General features: G+C 43.9%; 1 long non-coding RNA gene across 1 annotated transcript; it reads left to right on the top strand.

The window, feature by feature from the left end:
* Positions 1-3,577: 3,577 nt before the first annotated feature.
* Positions 3,578-10,788, top strand: LOC309527742. The gene is made up of 3 exons (XR_014217327.1): positions 3,578-4,087; positions 7,014-7,217; positions 8,398-10,788. It is a non-coding gene; the product is annotated as an uncharacterized lncRNA (long non-coding RNA).
* The last annotated feature ends 483 nt before the right edge of the window (positions 10,789-11,271 follow it).

The raw sequence follows: 11,271 nt of genomic DNA, 5'->3' as shown, positions 1-11,271 counted from the left end.
AAAATGGTCAAAGGCCTGGAAACGATGCCTTATGAGGAACGGCTAAGGGAGCTGGGCATGTTTAGCCTGGAGAAGAGGAGGTTAAGGGGTGATATGATAGCCATGTTCAAATATATAAAAGGATGTCACATAGAGGAGGGAGAAAGGTTGTTTTCTGCTGCTCCAGAGAAGCGGACACGGAGCAATGGATCCAAACTACAAGAAAGAAGATTCCACCTAAACATTAGGAAGAACTTCCTGACAGTAAGAGCTATTCGACAGTGGAATTTGATGCCAAGGAGTGTGGTGGAGTCTCCTACTTTGGAGGTCTTTAAACAGAGGCTTGACAACCATATGTCAGGAGTGCTCTGATGGTGTTTCCTGCTTGGCAGGGGGTTGGACTCGATGGCCCTTGTGGTCTCTTCCAACTCTATGATTCTATGCTCTTAAGGCAACCCTGTTCAGGGAAGTTTTTAATGTGTGATTTTAGTGTATTTTTGGTTTCTGTGGAAGCCGCCCAGAGTGGCTGGGGAAACCCAGCCAGATGGGCGGGGTACAAATAATAAATTATTATTATTATTATTATTATTATTATTATTAAAGGAGTCCATGAACTGCCAAGGAACTGATCGGGTTCTTTGTTGAGTCATCTGCAGTTCCACAAACAGCTCTTCTTCCCAGGCTGAGAGGAAAAATTGTGACAAAAGATAGTATTTACTGAGACAGTGACTTTTGCAGCTGTTGTTAAAGTTGCAAAACAACAAAGCATGGGATGGAGCAACGGAGAAATTTCTGGAACAACAATGGGATATCACCTCCACCCAAGGCATGATGGATAACAGCAACAACCAGGGGAAAGAAAGACATAACATCTTACAAGGACAGGAAGAAACACAACGGACAGAATAATTGCCACACACAGGAAGAACAAGGATATAAACTGAGTTCCTCACTTGTAGTTTTATAAATCATTTAATGTGCCAACACGAATAGAAGTTATTAATATTGCAGTTGTTGTATGAGGGATTATTGCTATGACCAGAAGGTAATTGAAATTAGTAAGATTTTGGAACGCAGAAATAAAGAAAATCGTCAAATCTGGTATGTGGGGGGCCACTTTATCTAAATTATATAATTCAGTATTTGAACGATCAGTATTAATTGTATTATAAATTGGTATTGTTATAATGATTGGCTATGATTGGATTGTAATTGAAAACTAATTAAAAAATTATTAAAAGAAATTAAATAAAATGATTTTATGCACCAGATGTTTTCAGGGTATACGCATCTAGAGAATGTATCAGTGTCCCAAAATGGAGCGTGTCAAGATTTGCAGAGAATGGAGGCATTCTCTACTATTTTGTTTCGCACACTTCAGCTTATAGAACAGAATGCTTTCCAAGACAGTATACTGGACTTAATGAATACCTACAGTTTTATATAGTTCTACATGTGCTGAGGATCCACCTGGAAGAGGTTACATAAATTCCTCAATCTCACAGGGAAACAAGCCAGGAAACTCCTCCTTGGTGCAGAGGTGCGAGATAGTGCCTCACGGTGTCTTGGCTAAGGACCATCCCTTCCACTGACTCCTGAATTTGAGCTCGAGATAGCAGGGCAAAGGCTGATCAGCCAAAGGTACCAGTCTTTCATTTCCTTTGAGAATTACATTCTCTGCTGCAACCAGAGCAGACCACTAGGTGGACCATTAGATCAACCCAGAGTGTCATGCTGAAAATCCTTTGAACAATTATTTTCTGCACTGCAGGAACTCCACTCCTTTCTCCACACACCAATTGCTGCAATTGCTGTCCAATTCAAATCTTAGTTCAGCAACTAAAGGGGGCAGATTAGGACAGGAGCTGTCACCATAATTAAATATATGTTTATTTAGCTTATGGGAAGGGCTGCCCACTCCCCATTCCACTCCTATGGCCTGGAAGGGGCCAGCTTTAGATCATCCATAGGCATTCTAAGTGGCCAAATATCTTGCACAGTTGGAAGAGACAAGCCTCCCCGCTTCCTCCCGGGGATAGCTCATCAAAACAGTACCATACTTTGTGTTTTCAATAGAAGGGGTTGCCAATTGACCAGGAGGGAGCGTGGCCTGGCTTGCTGACAGTGGACAGTTGAAAAAATGACAACCCTGTTTCCTGAAGCTGGCAACTGCACAACTTCTCGTTCCAGAAGCTTCTTCCAGAATATACGCGCCTATTTCAAATGAGCACATGCTGAGTTTACTTGCATTTCTCTTTTGGACTGTAAGCCACCTAAAAACACCAGACTGTAAGCCATCTAATCCAGGTTCCTGTTTTCACAGTGGCCAACCAGATTTCTGTGGGAAACCCTCCAGCACAAGAGCACTCTTCCCTCTTGTGGTTTCCAGTGGCATATTGTGTCCAACCATTATTTTACCAGGGGGAAAAAGTTGCCCTGCAATGCGGAGAGGACGAGGAGTAAAAAAAAAGTGCCAAATGACTCAGTATCATAGCCTTTGAATCTTTAAATCAGGACTGCTTCAAGACAGTTTGTTGCCTGTGGTTAAGGAACAGTATTTGCCCCTCTCTGCTTCCGCATACACCAGTGGTTCCCAACCTTTTTTGGCCATGCCCCACCTAAGCATCTCTAAAATCCTGATGCCCAACCCCCTGTGACATATAATTCTTATTATTCAAAAAGTGAACTCCTATTCATGTGGAGGAAGCCTAAAAGGCCATTCACTGTTAATAACTCATTCTCAAATTGCCCCCCTTAAAAATAAAATTGCCCCCCCCCGGGGCGTGTGCCCCACTTTGGGAACCACGGGCATACACACTGCCTTATGTATGTACCATATATTTAAAGTAGATGGCTCTCCCTCAAAATCCTGGGAATTGTAATTTGTTAACAGTGCTGAGAGTTGTAGTGCTGTGGTGAGCAAAGCACAGCTCCCAGGATTCTTTGGGGAAAGTCGTGTGCTCTGACTAGATAAGCAGCTGAATCGTGATGCAATGCTGGTGATGGAGCAACATCCTCTACCACACCTGGGGGTAGCAGGATACCTTAGGCAGTGATGGCCAAACTTGGTCCTCCAGCTGTTTGGGGACTACAACTCCCATCATCCCTAGCTAACAGGACGAGTGGACAGGGATGATGGGAATTGTAGTCCCCAAACAGCTGGAGGGCCAAGTGTGGGGGTGCCTGCCTTAGGGCAATGATAGCCAAGCCCCCCAGAAGTTGCTGGATTCCCACTGGTCAATGATCAGGGATGAAGGGAGTTGTAGTCAACCAACATCTGGAGGACCACAGGTTAGCTGCCCCTTGTTTAGGGGTGCAGGGTAGGCTGTGTGATCTGCTGTTGCTCTGCCCCAGCTGTCTGTTCTTGAGGTGGCCACCTTACTCGGCCTAATGCTGCTTCAAATCTTGTAGCAACTCTGAAAGCAGGCCCAATCTTCAGTCCATACTGCCCTCGTCTTCCAAGAAAAGTTTCACGTGCTGACCAAACAAAAATCACTGAATCCAAAAGTGCAATAAAAAAATCTGACTATAGAGCTTTTTGGGTTTAACAGGGTTTTTTATATTATACAATCCAGAGTGTTCTAGAATAAGCAACAGTTCTTTAACACAGGACAGATGATAAATATTAATAAATCTTGCATTCTTTAGCTCCCTTCTTTCCCCATATATGCTGGGTTCTGCCGCACTTCATTTCCCTACCAGAAGATGTTCGCCTCTGGAAACTGGGGAATTGTCAGCCATGCATCTCAAACATGTGTTTGGCAAACCTCACAGAAGCTGGACCAACAGCCCTATGTCTGAGACATGCATCTAACTATTCCCAAGTTGCTATTCTTTTACTATTAATAATTTGATTGATTATAACCATAAAAGCAGCTTACAGAGAATTCCATCTGACCACGAAAGTTTCAAAAATATGATCTACACATGCATTGTGTGATTTAAAAGCTTTTTTTATTTATCTGACTCATCTTGACTCCATGATGACGGGGCTGGACCAATGCTAACAATAAAACATTTAAAGAGAAAAACTTGACAGACAAAAAAAGGAGGGGGACAGGGGAGCCTGCATAGAGAATGAAGAAGGAATTGACTGGTACATCTCAAGGTAATTTGTAGTATATCAGCAAGGATTTCTTACTGATGATAGATTAACAATAGCTAGTAAAATGGCAAGTTGTTTTTTTAAACAAAAAACAAAAACCTCTATCGTAGTTGACTTTGTGCTAATCAGTTGTCTTAGCCTCAAAATTCCTCATTTAGAATATATTAGTTTTATCTGATTGCCTCAGGCTAGGTTTTTGTGCAGCTCTGATGGTGACCAGTTGTGGACATTTGTGTCAGAATTCCTTAGCTGTAGTAGTATATAGATTTGTACTTGTATAGGCAGGTTATGACAGCTATTGAACAGAATGCCTCTTCCCAGACTAATCTGCCCCAGATCTGCAGAAGAGGCCCTTTTGGTGGTTCCATGATCCAATGAGATTTGTATTGCAGGGGTCTAGATTGGCTCTACGCCTACAGAATGACTTCCCCCGGTTAAGTGTGTCTCATCATAACATAGTTTTCATGGCATGTGAGGACATACATCTTTGCCCAGTGTTGGGTGTTGTGTATGTGCCACAGAAGTTCAGTCAAGAGGTTAAGCTCACCGCAGAGTTAGCTTTTACTTGGCAAAACATACACAACACACTACTAACACTACTAACAGTTGCTACAAGAAGTCTTTACTCTCTGAGCCCAGAGAGGGTTCTTTGCTTTCAAAGTCCTTGCTGTGCCAAAGTCCACTAGGCAAGTACTAAGACCTGCAACTGTCAGAGTTCTCCAAGTTCAGAAGTCTTGTAAGATGTTCAACTTCCCTCAGATGAGGTTTTCTCAAAGTCTTCCATGTTTCCAGAGATTTCTCCAACAGTCTTCACAAGTGTCCAACACTCCCCAGCAATTAATACAATAACCTGAGCCCTTTAGTGCTAGATGCTCGTTTGACCAGCAACTCAGATAAGAGAGTTACAAGGTGCCTGCAGCTGCACAGGGAGGGGGGAATCATTTATGCTGACACGTGGAATTAACCCTTTTGTTGTAGTCTCATTGCTGAGCAACATTGTGTAGAGCTCAGTGGAGTGGGAGGCCAGCCAACCAGAAGAGTCTCTGAGGCATACTTGCCTGAAGGCAGGGTCGGCATCCAGAGTCTGGTCCAGTCCTAGGGTGGGTGAACAGCAATCCATGTGGTCAGATGGTCCAGGGGTCAGATAATCTGATGATCTTGGGGTCAAGGGTCAAGACAAGAAGGAAACAAGGTCAGGCCAGGAACTACAAGCGTTGTTACCAGCATCTGACTGCTGCTGGAAGCTCTGCTTAAGAAGGCTGAAGCCAGATAGTTCTCATCAGCGCCTTCATCTCTGAGTCCTTGAAGGCTGATTAGCTGCAGATGGAGTCAATCTGCCTTCTCCCCCTTCAGGCTGCTGTTCAGCAGGCAAAGCTAACTCCTGGCCCATGACACTTTACCCACTTTCCTTACCATTTTGGCGGGATGGGAGATGAGACTCCCTGCTTGCTGTTGCTTTGTGTGGTTTTACACTTTTATTCTGGATTATATTCTTTTAGTTTTATATTGTGTTTAATAGTAGTTGCACCCCTGCTGGCTTCACTTTCACAGATCAATGTCAGTCAGACAACTGCCAGAGGCAGAACCACCAACAGGGCCTTCCCTGCTGCTCATAGGGCCTGAGATGGCTGGTTTGGGGGCAGTCATTCTACATCTGTGCCATCAGATGCACATTCGGTTCATGAGAGAGGCTGCACTCTGCATTCCCTTATTCACCAAGATTAGAACTATGAGGGCACCATGGGGAGGGCTTTCATGGGGGCTTGTCACCCACCCTGAAGAATTTCATCCCCCAAGAAGCACAACCAACCCCATCAGACTCAGGAATCTCCCTCTGGGAAGTCTGCTTTTAAAAAACAAAACAAAACATTGGCAGCCTGATCTTATTTTTAATTGGATTTTGCTTCTGCTGGTTTACCATGTTGTTTATGCTATCTTTTTCAAAGAGGACTGTTCTAATTTTTATGTATCATTTTGGACGTTTTGTAAAGAAGCAACTAAAATGTTTGTTTGTTTTTTTAAAGAAGAAGAAACACATCGTGTTTTCCCTTGTGCCTTTTCCTACGGTAAACATTAGCTTAACTCCATTTAATTAAACAGAATGCAAGCAAGCATCTTGGTGGCATTTTCACTGTATTTGCCCACTCTAATCAGCTGTGAGATTCCACCAAGTTGCTTGGCTGCATTAGCTCTTTACCCCATGGAAATAATTCCTGGCAAAGGATTTTATTGTGTTGACAAAAGGCACACTTTAGCCTCTCATTGCAGATTGAGTAGGGAGGCTGGTATTGGCTTCAAAGGGAAGATGGATCAGGACCCTTAAAATTAAGAATGCCGCAGTTTATTCTAGGTAATTGCAGTTGTCATTAAGTGGCCACGTACTTCCTAGGGCATTTATCTTTCTCTTGTAAACTGTTTGCTCCATTTTCTGCTGAATGCTTGGGCACTGTTTGCATGTTCCATCTTGGCAGCAACTGCCAGCTCCAAATGTCCCACTTCTTTTGTGCGGTTCTTATTATGGGAACATGGACTCAGGAGGGCAGCCTGGGGGAAGACTGTGATATTAGGAGAAGAGGAGACTGCTGAAAAGAGCACTGTTGCGCTCCTGGAAGGCTTCCATAGGCATCTGGTTGACCACTAGCAAAGCAGGCAGTTGAACTAGAAGGGCTTTGGGCTAATCCAGCAGGGCTCTGATGTTCCACAGCCCATTCAGCCCATTACTGTCTGCTCTCACTGGCAATGGCTCTCTGAAGTCTTGTGTGGAGGCCTTTCACAGCATCTGCTCCCTGGTCTTTCAGATGCCAGCTATTAAACTTTAGAGCACAAAAATCATGGGCTCTACCACTGAGCTCTGGCCCTTACCTTACCTCTGCATAGAGTCACAAAATTATCTTTACTGTATCTGTTTTTGTACCTATCTGCTCATCAGATCATGGAGCTCCTTCCCCAGCGTTGGCACCAGTGTGGCACAGCGGATAGAGTGCTGGATTAGTATGTGGTAAACCCGGGTTCAAACTGCCACGAAGTTCACCACGTAGCCTTGCGTAAGTCTTTCCATCTCAGAGTTGTGTTCTGAAGTTGAAATACAGCGCTGAGCTCTTTGGAGGAAATGACAGAGTACAAATGTTAACAAGTAAGTGAAAACTGTGTAACAGGTGTATTTGTACCAAGCAAAATGGTGCCTCTGAGCTCTAAGACCAGAAATGAATCGTCCCTCTGGTCTGTGCAGTCTGTTGATTTCAGTAGGTTGGAACGATGTGTCTGATGCAGCCGTTTCTCATTCCATTTGGGCACTGCAATACGGTTCCATCCTGACCCGGGCCTCATTAAAGAAAAACTTTATGCTGTTGAATGCAGCCTACATTAACACCCAAAAATCTGACACATAGTTGAAGGGCTGAGAAATCTCCCAGAGGAGCAGACTGGAGGAGGAAGCCTATCCAAGGATCCATAGATTCTGGAGCCAGCAGAGTTTGATAATCTTCATTTGCAGTTCAAATTTCAAAAGTGTTGATGGATTCCAAAGTCAGTTTTCCACTTTTCCTAATCCCTAGAGAGAGCTCTTTTCATAAGTGTGTCAGAATCATAGAGTTGGAAGGGACCACGAGGGTCATTTAGTCCAACCCCCTGCAAGACAGGAATCTTTTGCCCAATACGGGGCTTGAACCCACTACCAAGAAATTAAGAGTCGCATGCTCTACTGAGTTAATTTGCTTTCTCTTTAAAAATACACAATATTTCCTGTATTAGCATTGATTTACTTCTTTAAAAGGGATGCGGGTGGCGCTGTGGGTTAAACCACAGAGCCTAGGACTTGCCGATCAGAAGGTCGGTGGTTCAAATCCCCATGACGGGGTGAGCTCCTGTTGCTCGGCCAACCTAGCAGTTCCAAAGCACGTCAAAGTGCAAGTAGATAAATAGGTACCGTTCTGGTAGGAAGGTAAACAGTGTTTCCGTGCACTGCTCTGGTTCTCCAGAAGTGGCTTAGTCATGCTGGCCACATGACCCGGAAGCTGTACGCCGGCTCCCTTGGCCAATAAAGCGAGATAAGCGCCGCAACCCCAGAGTCGGCCACGACTGGACCTAATGGTCAGGGGTCCCTTTACCTTTACCTCTTTAAAAAGGGGGGTGGGGAGTAGGTAGCAAAAACAAAACAAAACACCCAGCTCATTTGATGCACATTTCATCCTAGAATTGTAAAGGAGATTCACCTGTTTTTAAACCAACCTCCCTGCATGAAGACTATATAACTAGATTTACTGAATGCCACTTGCTCATTCATTATTATTATTTTGTCTTTTCTAATTCCCTAGATAACCTGCTTTATCATGGAACCTCACTTCTTCATTGTGTGGGTTATATTCTACTAAATTATACTCAGAATAGACCCACTGAAATGAATTAATTCTCTACTCCAAGTATGACTAACAACAGCAACAGCCACATACATTTTGAAAATGTGGGTCTGCGTAGTACAACAAAAACAAAACAAAAAACCCTCCTGTTTATCTCCATCATGGACATAATTGAATTGGAGCCTCCATTCCAAGTTGTGTATCTCTGAACAGCTGTCATTTCCTCCCTCTTGCCTGCACACATGAAAGGATGACTGATAACTGAGGCAGCATCCCTCTCTTCCAGCACAGCAGCCAAATGTGTGGGATTGTTTGATGCTGTTAATGAGATCCTCACATCCTGAAGGGAACAGACACCAGTAAACATGGAACAATTTCTTATTGTGCCATCCTTTGTCTTGGTATGTTAAAGAACGCCCACTCGGAAGTGCTAAGGTCTATAAACACCCCCTGGTCTTACTTAGTCCAAGGCAGGCAGTGGCTTTTGTATATGTGTGTTTCACATTCAGCAACAATGCTCTTCCCAGCAGGACTGGTGGTTCACACTATTGTGTGAGGCCTGATCGGCTGCAGGAAGGAGCGAGATCCTTATCAGCCTGAGGGACTTTACTGAGCAAGTGAGATCATGCTGTCCCCATAAAAACAGTTGCCTTTTCCAGCCAAAAATGCTGCCGGCTGCAGGAGGATTTGGTTTTCTCCAGGCTGTGCCACAGAAATCCCTTATACATCTCTGCTCCAATCTGCATGAGGCTGAGAGGTCATGTCTGTGCATACAGGCATTTCTACCCCAAGGAGCTCATTGTCCCTCCACAATTTATCCTCACAGCCATTCTGTGAGGTACATTATTCTGAGAGTGTGTGACTGATCTAAGGTCACCCTACAAGCTTCGTGGTTGTGTGAGGATTAGCAACTTGCAACACTCTACTGAATTGTGGTGCGGCCCCCTTCTTCTCTCTTCTTTGAGCTTCACAGAGAGGTCAGCTGGGGGTCTGAGAGGTGAGTGGCCTTGGAATAAAATCTGCCAGGCCCACCTCCTGACCCTCTCCCCCTGCTCCCAATTTTAGTCAAAGCATGGTTTCATCCAACACCTTCAAAGAATAGTGGCCGAGAGAGTCTTGTCGCAAAACGTGAAGGGGCCTGGGTCTCTTTTGAGCTCCTTGTAAATCAAACACTGACTCTATGCGGCCCACTCTGTTCTCTGCCACCTGTACTGGGGCAGGGAGTATTGTTTACCAAAAGGGAGAGGAGGATTTCCACCACATGCTGTGTCCCTCACATATGACCAAAGCTTTCCCAAATATAATTGGCTGTAGACTACTGAAACCAAACACAGTTTTTCAGGGAGGCTTTGAATCCTACGGAGAAATACTGCACATGCCCTACTATTGCATCTTCATCACAAGAGCTGGCTCATGAATGACTTCAGTATCATCATCCGCGCCACCCCTCAGGATTCAGTGATGTGCTTAAATGTACAAAGCAAGGATGCTAATGTCCCTCTTAAGGTATAAGTAATCTGAGGCACATGTTACTGAATATGCTGAATATTTATTCAGTTAAAACAAAGATCCATCTAGCCCAGTTTTCTTTTCTTTGTAAAATAAAATCCAGCAGCCAGATGGGTGGCCTATGAGAGATCAGGGTTCAGTGGTGGGCATCTTATCCTCTAACCATCCCTGCTCTACCCCACTTATCTTGCTAGATGCCAACTCCTTTTTGGACTAATCTTGTTCAGTGCACTTAATCATGTATGACTTCCAGGAGCTAGCATGTGAAAAATCTTCCACCTGGAAGAGCACTTGAAAGTAGAGACAATGAGACCCACAAAATGAGTTGAAATATTGAGTGAGGAAAAGGAAATGGAGATGAATAATGAAAATCATTCCACCCTCTTGGAATCCATGTCTGAAAGGGTTCCAGCATCTCTTCCTGTCTCCACCAGGTCCCTGTTAAGGAATTTCCTAATGACATTTTCCCGTCTTTGTGGTTTTGCTAGTGCTAATTGAATATTAAACACAGATTCATTCTAACCGCAACCTGGCTTCTGGCAATTGCCTTCCAACTTAACAAAGAAAAAGAAGCTGATATTGGAGTGTTTAATGTGAACAGAGAGTAATCCTATCATTCAGGGTAGCCCTCAAGGAACTTGCCTTATATTGATTCAGATCTTTGGTCTATCTAGCTCAAGTGTTGTCTACATCAGAGGTGGGGAATGTGTGACTACCCTGAGAATGGCCATGCAGACTGCCCTCCTCCAGGATGCTTGCCTGGCACCAAATCAAATGCCTTTATGGCACAAGGATCTTCTTGTTATTCACTTCAACCTCTCAGCCAGTTTCTGATATCTAAGCTGATCTTAGCAGCTGGTTTTAAATCCTTGTTACCGCTGCTCTTAATCCTTTGGTGGTGGTTTTATATGGTATATTAACTATAATTTATCTCAGTGGGTTTTAAAATTTGATGGGAGCTCACCCTGGAAATCTATTATCTGAAAAGATGGTGCATCTAATAACACATAGTGGACCAAAAAGAAGTTATTTCTGGCAACCTAGCCCTAAGCCCATTTCCCCGGAAGTCTCACTAAGTTTAATGGGCTTACTTTGGGGGAAAGCAAGCTTCAGGCAGCAGATCCTAAATGTACCCACTTAGACATTCCAGTGAAATCAATAGAATTTGACACCAAATAGCTCAGGATTAGGTTTCTGGAAAAACTTGGTGCCCTTTAACACTCAGAAGCACTGAGCAATAATTTAGTCTGGCAGAAAGGTGTGGTAGGATTCAGTACTCTTGTGTGAAGCATCTGAATGATGGGATTTTATCCTGCTTTGTTC

The sequence above is a fragment of the Podarcis vaucheri genome (genome assembly GCF_965113315.1).
Source record: "Podarcis vaucheri genome assembly, chromosome: 2".
Taxonomy (NCBI): domain Eukaryota; kingdom Metazoa; phylum Chordata; class Lepidosauria; order Squamata; family Lacertidae; genus Podarcis; species Podarcis vaucheri.
This window is presented reverse-complemented; position numbering and strand designations above follow the sequence as displayed.